We start from the raw sequence: 12522 nt of genomic DNA on the forward strand, positions 1-12522 counted from the left end.
ACCAATACTTGGGAAGAAGCTTAAAAATTGCAGGAAGAAGTGACAGAGGAAGAACAGCAAAGTTGGGTTAAAGCAGGTTGTGTCAAAAGAAATGAGGATGATGTTTGGATTTCAGGCTATCGAAGGGCACTGTTGCCAAATAGCTTATTGTTACCTATGGCTAGACATTATCATTGGCAGGCACATATAGGTAGGGATGCAATGATCAGAACACTCAGACAAAAATGGTTTAACCCCAGATTCAAACTGATTGCAGAAGCTGTGGGTCACAGATGTGGCACATGCCAAAAGATGAAGGAAGGGAATTGCACAGTTGTTGCACTGAGTCATGCGGATAAATCAAGAGGACCACTCACCTGAATGCAGCTTGACTTTATAGAACTGCCTGTCTGCAATGGACTGAGATACATCCTAGTTGTCTGCATTAAAAAGTGAGATCCTTACATTGTTGTGTGCTTTACAAGTTGAGCAAAATATTGCACTGCAGCTACAGACCTGAAACTTCAGGACTTGTAAAACAAGTTAATGGAACCCTAAAGGCCAGACGTGGGAAAGTATGTGCATTCACCACTTTGAAATGGCCAGACGCATTACCTCTTGTCTTGATTAGTATATGCAGTATACCCGACAGGAAGACAGGGCTAGCCCTTCATGAGATTATTATGGGGAGAGCCATGAAATTGCAAGCAGTGCCTGAAAATGTGCTTGTGAACATTACAGATCACTTAATGCTGGATTATTCCAAAGGACTAGTTGACATGGTTCATTCTTTGTCTCATCAGGTTGGAGAAGCTGCATCAGAGCCGCAGCAGGAGCTTTGTCATGACCTATGTCCCAGCGACTGGGTCATGAACAAGAAACATGTGAGGAAAATGTGCTTGAAACTGCTTTGGAAAGGCCCTCAACAGTTGGTTCTAGTAACCGCTACAACACTTAAGTGTGCTGGTCTCCGGAACTGGGTGCAAGCGAGCCATACTCACAAAGTTCTGGGTCACCTTGATGATACAGTACCTGTAACAGAAGTGCTGGTTACAGTGAGTGAGAGGTATCAGGTTAGCCACACTGTTGGGACTGGACAAGTGACTGCTGCAGCACAGACTCAGTCTGATAGGGTTCTGAGTGAGTCAACTCAGTGGATGGTTTAAAAGGGTTGAGACAGTATCAACTAACTCATGCTAGTTTAGATGCTGATGAAGAACCAGTCATGCTAGATAAAAGAGTGACACCCAAAGACAACTGGCCTAAGAAGCATTCAGTGCGAGCTGTACAGGTGCCTTCGACAATTGCTGAGGAGAATCAAGAGTCAAGTCAGAGTGACAGTGATGCGAAAAGTTGACTAAACAGAAGGTCAAAGAGAAAATGAGTGCCAAATTGAAGATACTCTGCACCTGAACGGACATACTGTGCTGCCAATGAGTGGCAGCAGAACATTTTCTTCTTTTGTTCTAACAATTCAAATCCAGTTCAACATTCTTGAGATTGAAATGACGGTGGAGCTCACTTTGAAATCTCATTGCTGCTTGATGAAGAGAAACATTACGCTTTGGAAGTGGTTATTATGGATTACGAGCTGTGCCTTTATTAGAGACATTTGAACTTTTAGTAGGAGCTTATTTTAAACACATGCAAACAGAAAAACTCTTGATGAACCTTCTAGAAGATCAAGTAACCTTGTGAATAATTTGCATTTTTTTAAAGAGCCAATTTTTCTTGGAAAGTTAACTTTCTACAGGGTTAACCCTAAACGTTTTGCTTTTCTCCTCCTAGTTTCCTGACATTCTTTTTGTTGGCTTCAGACTCTGGGCACTTTACCACTGCTAATCAGTGCTTAAGTGCACATGCTCTCTCCCCTAAAACTTGGTATGATTGGTTTACACCTGTTTGGCTTATTTAATTTACGTGTAAGTCCATTGTAAAGTGGTATACCATATACCCAGGGCCTGTGAATTTAATTCTACTAGTGGGCCTGCAGCACTGATTGAGCGAACCACAGAAGTAGCCTTTCAAACTTATTTCAGTCTGCCACTGCAGCGCCTGCATGCGCAAGTTACTGACAAATTGATTTGGCTAGTCAAACTACTTGTCAAGGCCCAAACTCCCTTTTTTACTACATCTAAGTCACCCCTAACTTAGGCCCTAGATTGTCCTATGGGTAGGATGTCTTGTATGCAAAAGGTGGGACATATTTTTTATGGGTTCCATGTCCTAGTGGTGACAAACAGCGTATTTCATTTTTCCCTACTAGAAGTACTGCTTTGGTTTGCATTGGGTATTTCCTCATATATGACTGAGAGGTTGTTAGACTTTTCATCCTTGGCGTGGTCTCCCTTAACTTTTTACCTCCATTTCCCAGCTTCTTGATGTGTACTGGACTCTTTTTTTGCTGTTTTTGTTAATCTGAGCACTTTACCACTGCTACCCAGCGCCAAAGTGCAGGTGCTCCTTTACAAAATGTGTATGTAATTGGTTCATCCATGATTGGCATATTTGATTTACTGGTAAGTCCCTAGTACAGTGCACTAGGGGTGCCCAGGGCCTGTAAATCAAATGCTACTAGTGGGCCTGCAGCATTGGTTGTGCAACCCACATTAGTAGTTCTGTAATCATGTCTCAGACCTGCCACTGCAGTGTCTGTGTGTGCAGTTTTAAACTGTAAATTCGACTTGGCAAGTGTACCCACTTGCCAGGCCTAAACCTTCCCTTTTCTTACTTGTAAGACACCCCTAAGGTAGGCCCTAGGTAGCCCCAAGGGCAGGGTGCAGGGTATGGTTATGGTAGGACATATAGTAATGTGTTTTATGTGTCCTGACAGAGAAATACTACTAAATTCGTTTTTCACTGTTGCAAGGCCTGTCCCTCTCATAGGTGAACATGGGGGCTACCTTTAAACAAGAATAAAGTGTAGAGTTTGGGGTCTCTGAGTTCACAATTTAAAAATACATATTTTAGTAAAGTTGATTTTAAGATTGTGTGTTTGAAAATGTCACTTTTAGAAATTGAGCATTTTATTGCTTAAACCATTTCTGTGACTCTGGGGGTTATTCTAACTTTGGAGGAGTGTTAATCCGTCCCAAAAGTGACGGTAAAGTGACGGATATACCACCAGCCGTATTACGAGTTCCATAGGATATAATGGACTCGTAATACGGCTGGTGGTAAATCCGTCACTTTTCCGTCACTTTTGGGACGGATTAACACCTCCTCCAAAGTTAGAATAACCCCCTCTGCCTGTTTGTGGATTCCTTGTCTGGGTCAGTTTGACAGTTGGGCTGGTTGCACCTCTCACTAGACAGTGACACAAAGGGATCTGGGGTGTAGTCTGCATTTCCTGATGAGACATCTGTGCTAGGAGGGAGGGGACGAGTGGTCACTCACACCTGAAAGGGCTGTGCCTGCCCTTACACAATGCAGTCTCCAACCCCCTGGTGTGTGTCTGGGGCCTGGCCTGGGCAAGGCATGGTTTCACAAACAAGAGAGACTTTTCTTTGAAGTAGGCCTACTTCAAAGGGCAAAATGGGTATAAGAAGGGCACCCAAAACCACAGACTTTAGAACACTTCTGGAAACCAAGAGGAACCTCTGCCTTGAGAAGAGCTGAAGAGCTGAGGAAGAAGAGCTGCCCTGCCTGTGACTGTGCTTTGTGGAGCTGTCCTGCAGTTGCTGCTTCTGCCAGGGGTAGAGGACAAACACTGGACTTTGCGTTGCCTTCCTTCTTGTGAAGAACTCTCCGAGGGCTTAATTTAGAGCTTGCCTCCTGTTGTTGGAAGATTCAGGGACAGCAAAGGCTTCTCTTTGCCAGCACCTTGAGCCTCTGTTGAGACTCCTATTCTGTGAAGTGGTGCCCATTCAGTTCTGCGAAATGGTGCCAATTCAGTTCCGGGGACCCTGAAAGGCAGCCCAAGAGTGAGATACCCACGCACCGACCGCCATGCAGGGAAAATATTGGCGCGACTCTGATTTGCGGGTGAAAAATTGATGGTCTGTCGGCTTCACGGCTGAAAATCAGCACTCGCCTGCAACACAACCGGAAGATCATTGCCCGCATCTGGAGAAACAATGGACAGTATCGCTGACAGAGACTGGTGAGATCGCAACCTGCGTAGATTTCGGATCATTGTTCAGCAGGATTTCTGATGCAAAGATAGGTGGGCATGCAAAAACAACGCAAGGCCTGTCCGGACCTGAGAGTGTGGATCGAATCGACGCATTGCTCTCCTGCAGAGAGAAGAAACGACGCACGCTGACTGAACTGAAGGAGAAACGTCATAAGCTCTCACATTGTAAGCCCTTTTTGATGCACACTCGCCTGTGCGGGATTATTTTTGACGCACCTAGGTACATTTCCAAACTAACAGCGTTAGCGTTGTGCTTAAAACTACATGAAGACTCTTTTTGCTTTTTAATTGATAACTTGACTTGTGTATTGTGGATTTTTTGTTGTTTTGGTCTTGTTTTGTTTAGATAAATATCTTCTACTTTTTTTCTAAACCTGTGTTGTGTCATTTTGTAGTGTTTTCATTAAATTACTGTGTGTATTGGTACAAATACTTTACACCTTGCACTCTAAAGTTAAGCCTGCCTGCTCGTGCCAAGCTTCCAAGGGGGTGAGCAGGGGCTAACTTAGGGTGAGTCTCTTTTACCCTGACTAGAGTGAGGGTCCTTGCTTGGGCAGGGTTAACCTGACTGCCAACCAAAGACCCCATTTCTAACAGTGGTAATTTCAGATCTGTAAGGAGTAGCGTGGGCATGTTTGGTATGTTTGGAATGGTAGCGAGAAATCCTGCTTACTAGTGTAGGTGGATTTTACATTACTATTTTAGAAATGCCACTTTTAGAAAGTGGGCATTTCTCTGTGCTTAGAACTCTAGTGCTTTGCAGCCTGACTCCAATCCTCGTCTGGTGCAGAGCAACAGCTCCACTTTGTGCATACTCTCCAGACAGCCATCAGTCAGGGATAGTGTTAGGTGTCAGAGGGTTAGATCTTTATTCATCTACATACTGACGGTCTTCCTGGGCTCGGAGAGAAGGAGTTGGGGTGCACTTTACACTTGTATAGGCTGTGTCTGCCTTCACACAAAGGGATTTTTTACCCCTTACTGATGTCTGGAGCCAGGCTAGGGAAGGAGGTAAACTCCTGGAATTGGTCAGAACTTGCTGGAAATTTCTCCCACCTTTTAGAAGCAGGGCACCTGGAGTATAAGAACAGGGGCTCTGACCCCATGATTTTAGAGCACATTTGGAGCATGGACTTAACCACTGCCAGAAGGGCTGCTGGACTTGCCAAACGACTCATCTGGACTGCTGTTCTGAGGCAGCCCTGATACCTTTTGCTAATGGGTGGTGTAAATGACTCCCTGGATTACTTTTCTGCTTGTTGTCCTGCTGCCAGCTGCTCCCTAACTCTGTTCCACAAGGCACTGGGGTGCTGCCAGGAGGAACCACCACTGTAACCATTGGCTTTGTTGTATGCTGGAGTGCTGCAGAGCTGCCCTAATTTATGCCCAAGTGTTCTCCAAGGGGACCCAGAGTTGGGTGGGTGTTGTTCTCTGCCCTTTGTCTGCTTAAGCCAGAGCACCGGGGAGGGCTGTGTATTGCCCATTCCACATGTTAAACCATAGCACCTGGTAGCGCTGTCATTTGTTGTTTGGCATTGCCTGCCTTACCCCGTACTTTTTCAGAGGCCCATGCTCTTTGAACCAGCATTCTACACAGCACACCCCAAATGTAGAATTTAGCGCTGCCCGACTACCAGCTGGGTCCCACACTGCAAGACAAAGTACAATAAATCTCTTTGCTTGTCAGAAGGACCCGCATTCATCAGTAATTATTGCCGAGTTGGGACAAGCCACCTCACTGCATTCCAGAATGGAATCTTTGCCAGAGCACAACCTGGCCCCTTCTGCAGCTCAGCCCGAAGGAGACCACCAAAGGTGCTCCTGGCATTTAGCATTGTGGTGCTGGGACATCTTAGTAGAAAGGTGTGGGAGGGTCACGCTCCTGCACAGGTAGCTGGACAGCCCTGGCAAAAGACCCAAGGAACACTCTTACCTTCTGGTTGCTTGGACCAGAAGGGTAGCAATAATGTTGTCATCCCTCTGAAGGAGTACCTTTACCTGCCCCCAATCTCCAGAGTGTAGCTTACTCACATACAAACACCGCAGGCTGCTTCCGAAGCCAGCTGACACCCAGGAGCCGCACTTGTGCCCTATCCCACGGGCTGCTTCGACATGTATGACAGCGCATCTCTCCTTCCCAGCCCATGTGCTGGTTGTTTCACAAAGGGGGCCCAAAGAGGGTTCCTCGCATCCTTCTCACTTGGGCATGCTTTCCCCCCAGTCATGGTGACATATCTGGGGGAACATCTCTCTCTGCCAGTCACTGGGTGGTGGAATCTGCCAAGGAATTATCTCATATATTTTAACCCAAAACCAGTTGAAAGTACTTGCACTAATGTGATGGGTTATGTACCTTCTTGTTCATGAACAGTTACATCCTATGCCCAGCATATTCACTGCTACATGTCATTTTGCTTATAGTGATTGGGATAATCAGTACTTTATGGGTGACAACCTAATAGGCCCAATGCTTATGAATAATGTTGTCTTGGTCTATGTGTTATGTATGATATACACCACATATTTTCATAGAAGCCTGTGTGGAGTCTCTTTCGTGGTGTATTTATAGTGTCACTGATGTGAGTGTGTTGAACAAATGCTTTACACGTGACCTCCAAAGATAATTCAAACTGCTCTGTGCCAAGCTACCATTCGTGAGTACAGGTTAAATTTTGTGTGTAACTTACTCGCCCTGCCTAAAGTGGTGGGTTCTGCCTGGCTGAAGTGCATACCCTAGCCAATCAGAACCCCTATTTCTAATATTTGTGATTATTGCTTTGCTCAAAAATAAAAAGGACTGAGAAGAGACAGAGATACATTAAAGCGGCTCTGCATCTTTGATTTTTGATTTTTTGATTTTTGAATTCTGATTTTTGGTCTGAATTTGGTGAAGTCATGGAGTTGGACTGCCATTGATGTAGCAAATGGAAATACGTATGCATATGTTTAGTAGTAGTGACAGCAATTATGATCATACTAATTTTCATTGCTTTGAGTTGGCCCCTAGAAAGTGATTCAGAGAAAGTTACTTCCACAAGTGACCCAAACATAGCAAATTCCATTCCAAGTAAAGATCTCTTGTACAAAGGTAAGAAACTCTTATACACTGATGATTATAGAGGTGATTTGCCACCAAATGTGTATTATAAGTTCTTATATGAATAGGTTGATACCATGGAAGCTAGCGAATCACATATCATAGTTAATTCCTAGTGTATGGACGTTCCTGTGATCTGTTATCAAAACTGTTGTATCAGCAGAAGTATTATCAATACTTTTATTCAATTTATGACCTGCTGTTTTAATTTGTCCCCATCATGAAGCATTAGAGTACAATTGCCAAATCGAAAACCATTGACTCTGTGGGAGGTTTCTTTGAACCTACATTGATATTTGGAACAGTTTATGTCCATGAGAATAACTTGACCTGCATACTTAGCCCGGTAATGAAAAGAGTTCATTGGACAAGTCGAGGAGAGCTGAAGAGCAATGAAATCCAAAATAGGAAAGGGAGTAGTTTTACAAACTTGGGGAAAAGATGCAAAACATGCAGTGGCTCGAAGTCAATGATTCCTGGCTTTAGATAGGCAACATGTAGGGAAATTATGTGTATGTAGACATAGATGAAAGACTGATGCACTTTTCATAGGAACTAGTCAATGTAGACATGGTATTTTTGTTTTAACAGTCTTTAATCTTTCATGCTGAATGGACAGGATCCCGCCATCTCAGGTGTTTATTTCATACGTGCGAAAAAAGCCTATTACAAGCTGTGAAAGCTGGTATGGTACATGTTACCTCTGGGTAGTTTTCTGAAGATATATCAAGTGGACCATTTTAATGATCAAGTCTGGTATGAAAAATCCAATTCTACTAGTACATAGAAGAGCCACTTCAGAGATTGTGGGAGATATTTTTTTCGTGCCATAATTCCATCAGTAGGTGTCATCTTGAATGATATCAAGATTAAAAATCTGTCAACGCTAGTGGATATGTTATCTAGAGACACTGCAGGTGCCATATTGTTAAGGGACATGGACATGGTTGCTATCAGATCAATGGTTTTGCAAAATTGCCTTGTGTTGGCCATTCTTCTCTCAAAAGAAGGAGGAATTTGCAAAATGTTACATGCGCAACAATGTTGCACTTACATACCTTACCTTACAATAGTAAAGAGATAAGGAAATACATTGCAAAAACATCTTACCTGAAAAAGAATGTGAAAGGAGCAACAGGTGTCTGGAAAGCTGTAGTTAGTGTTTTTTCAGTCATTGGAAAGTAGTTTGGACACTTAGGAAGAGGAATTGTGAGAGCCATTCTGGGACCCCTGTTGATCACAGTTTTGTGTGCCCTGGTTGCACTTGGTCTGTACACACTGATCAAAAGGGTAAAAGAAAAGAGAGGAAGGAATAGACCAAGAACGGAAGAGATTTAAATGGAAACTATAAGAAGTATGTACTATCTTAACTTTAACCAGTTTTGAGGATTACAGAAGGTCTCTTACAGAATAAGCCTCAAAAAGTTTGAGCTGACTCATTAAAATGAGAGTTGGAGTATCTTGCCATGGCCAAAGTTGCCATCAAAGAGGGGACTGATGTAGTTTACATTTTAGTGCTGTCCCTTCTGTCACAGAAGTCAATACATGAAAGTTTATGAATTACGTTAACCAAAATATGAACAGCTTGAATGTAGAAATTGCACTGACACGCCATTATTAATATGCATTCATTTACACTATAGAGTTTGACTTAGTTGGTTTTGAATTAAATTAAATGTTGTTAGGATTACACTGATATTGTATTATAATTTTGGTCTTATACTGACATAAAAGGGCAAAGCAATATTGAATTTCTAATTATTAATGAATTAATTATGCATGCAAAAATTAAAGAAATGTACTTCATCAAATCTAATGAAATGCATTAACAAAGTTCTTTGTGCATTTTAAATGAATTTAGCGTTTAACTTATAAGTTTCCATATTAAAAGTAAGATTATTAAAAATGTGTTAATTAAATGTATTGCTTTAATTCACTTGTGTTAGCCTTAGTGAGGTCTGTTAGATTTGTAATTTGTGACTGTGCAGGGAATGCTGATTCATTTTTCATAACATGAACTTTTTTCAGACTTTGTTCCCACGAGAAGACTAACTTTCGTAATAGGCCCTATTGTTTCGACATAGAGAGAAGTTGTAACAGTGTCTTGGAATCGGAACATCCTGAAGAGCAGGACTTACAAATTATACAAATGTTTCAATCCTGTGTCGAGCTACATGGATGGATGAGGTTCCCATGATAATACCTGTGAATGGAATTAGATATTGCAACCTGGAGTTGTGTGATCTATTACTATTAGATGATGCCCCTTCAACATATTATGGACTGCTTTTTGGCACAAAGCAAATTGCTTTATGAACTTTAATATACTGTTGACCAGTTGGACTTTGGTCAGATGCTTTGTAGACTCCAGATGCCTTTCCACTAGAACCTTTGCTGATGAAGAACCCTGAATGCTGAGCCCCTTGGAGAGGTATCTTCCTCTCTGCTTGTCCCCTTGAGATGCCCCACTGAGATTTAGAGAATATTTCCTAATCCAGTTCAGAGAACTATTGATCAAGCTTCTCATATGCCGATGCTTCCCTTTTTACCTATGTTTTGCCCACCTTAGTCAATCCCCTTTTGCCCGAGGTTTCCTTTTTTTTCAAATTCTTTTTGTCCTTATTGTCCTTTTTGTTTTTTGCCCACATGTTCCACCCTACACGTTATTCCTTAATTTGGCCATGGAAGGGGTTTCCCTTTATTCAGCTGAAATTATAATCCAATCATTTTGAAACTGGCTGATGCTTGCTAAGTCTGTGCAAGATTTATTTTCTGAATCTCAATTGATAATATTCATGTTTTCTTTTTTTTTTTTATTGAATGCCTAATTTTATTAATATTAGTTCAAAGTGGATGTATTTTGTCGCCTTGGGCAAACCTTGGTGATTCTGTGTCTTAATAAGTTCATCCTGAGAGTAATTTACACGATTTTGAACTTCAGTTTGTAATAAATACCTTGAGTTTATTCCTGACTGGAGTTTTCCTTGTATGGCCAAATGGGCCATACTGTCTAATTTAATTAATTTGTATTGAAATCAAGTTGAATGGTTCTATAACTCCCTATTGCAGGGTCCAAAGGTCCATTGGCCTTGATAGCACTCATTCCTGCAAAGGATGAAAATGCTCCATCACAGGTTTAAAGAAAAAAAACAGGATATAGAGAAAAACAACTTCCATCAAGCCAGGCCAATCAACAGAATGAGCAGAGAAACAAGGAATAACCCAAAAAAAGCTGGAATGAGGGAAACCGCAAAACCAAAGAGTGGGCCACAAGCAACAAGAGTAATTGTGATGCAGTGAGAACTCTGTATGGTCTCCTCATAAACAGCAACTCAGGAAATTAACTTGCAAAGAAAACAGGAAATAATGTTTCACCATCTTGCCTTGGGATGCCCAATGAAAATAATATACAAAAATGGTTTCTACCCAACTGAAGAAACCTAAACTTGACTTCAGCTAATAAATTATTATTCATGTTTATGGACAAAAAATAATATGCGTGCAGCATTACAGAGATGCTACAGGCTAATTTCATTTTCATGGCATTTGGCGACCGCTAAAAGGAAGAAGTCACTTGGCAGGGCGAGCAAAAGCTGCAGCACACCTCAGACTCAGACCTTCAAAGAAGCCGGACATGCCAAGAAGAACCTTTCACTCTACCTCCCCTTAGGGGATTTCCCTTAAAACATGCTTAATAGGGTGAAGAACCTTCACTGGCTCCATCAGCTCCCAAGAGAGATAGCAAAAATGATATCCATTACAGTTGAAAAGGAATTGTATTTGCCTTTTATAAAAACAGGAATCACAGAATTCCCTGTACTTCATACTCCGCGTTTTCATCTACCATAATAGGTAAAGGTCTTTTTTCATAGCTTTTCCCCTTTCTCTCCTTACAAGATCTTAATAGGGAGACATAAAAGAAAGATGTAGCCTTCAACAAGGTGGGAGCTTCAATCTGAGAGTCACAGGGTTAATGATCTTAGTGAGCTAAATGCCCAAAATAATTGGCCATTCTCTGCTCTACAGCACTGCTAAACAAAATGAAAAGATAACCCATCCACTGTATCATTTTAAAGCCGGGGCATGCTTTTGCCTACAAAACATCCCTTAATTTTATTTACTCATCCTAAACGCAACGGTAAGATTTTAAAAAGGTTGTGTGAAAGCATCAGTTTAAAAATTAGCACAAAAGCGTTTTTTTAATACGGGTGAGCAATTTATGAGACCAGTTTAAGGTGTCGGTGGGGGTGAACCAACACCATGGGTGGGTGGGGGAGAAGCAACAAGAGGGAGAGAACAAGGGTGAAAGAGAGCATTGTGAAGGGACATAAACACGTGAGAGAGAGCAACATGTGGGGGTGGGAGGGAGCTAAGCACATGAGCAAAGAGAGCAGGGGGGACACAGAGGGAGACAGCTAGAAAATGCATGCACTCTCATGGAGAGCTTACATAAAAAAATAAAAAGCGGTTTTCTGAATGTGGGCAGAGGAACCACAGAAGCCAATCAAAGAGATGGTAAAGAGGCTATGTTTCATGAGAGGGACAGAAAAGCCATCAAACACGAACCAGCCAAATGAGAACGAGACGAAAGAAGACCAATGATAAAATTGTAAGTAATGAGCATGCTGCAGGTCGCTCTATGTACATGGTACGCCTACAATATGTCTTTTCAACTAAGCAGTCTGTGCTGTCTAGAAGGCTTGTTTATCCTGCTCTTGCTTCCAGCATTTTGGGATCTGTGTTTCTCTATATGTTGTGTTTTATTGTGCAATTTTTTTCAAACTGGCTGTTTTATTTATGAAACTGAAATTACGTGTTTTAGCTTATTGTGACTATGTTTAAAACCCTTAGCCTCCGTTCATTATCAGGTCCGTCATAATTGTTTGTCACGTATTTTATGGTTGGTCGGCTTGACAATTTGGCAAATAATCGGATAGTGTACCTTAGCCGAACCTGGTTTCCTTATTCTGTTTTTTCCGTCAGGGCTGCATACACCATAGGCCGTAAAGTTCCTTGCAATGGACACTAACCATTATGAAGTAATATAAACGTCCACAAAAAAAATATTTTCTTCTATTTGTTTGAATCTGAGTAATGGTCCAATATGGGATTTTCCATGATTTGTAATTCTCATGTGCCATTTCGGTTAAATCAAATTAAGATAATGAACTCTACTTCCAATTCCAACAGTTTCCAATTTAATGATCAGAACAGAAAAGTATCACTTTTCCCTAAATACTGCTAACAGTAACTTTGTTGAATGTCACGTCGCTCAAAAAATACATCCAGCCTTAAACTGCACACACTGAGA

Source organism: Pleurodeles waltl, chromosome 4_1, assembly GCF_031143425.1.
Source record: "Pleurodeles waltl isolate 20211129_DDA chromosome 4_1, aPleWal1.hap1.20221129, whole genome shotgun sequence".
Lineage (NCBI taxonomy): Eukaryota > Metazoa > Chordata > Amphibia > Caudata > Salamandridae > Pleurodeles > Pleurodeles waltl.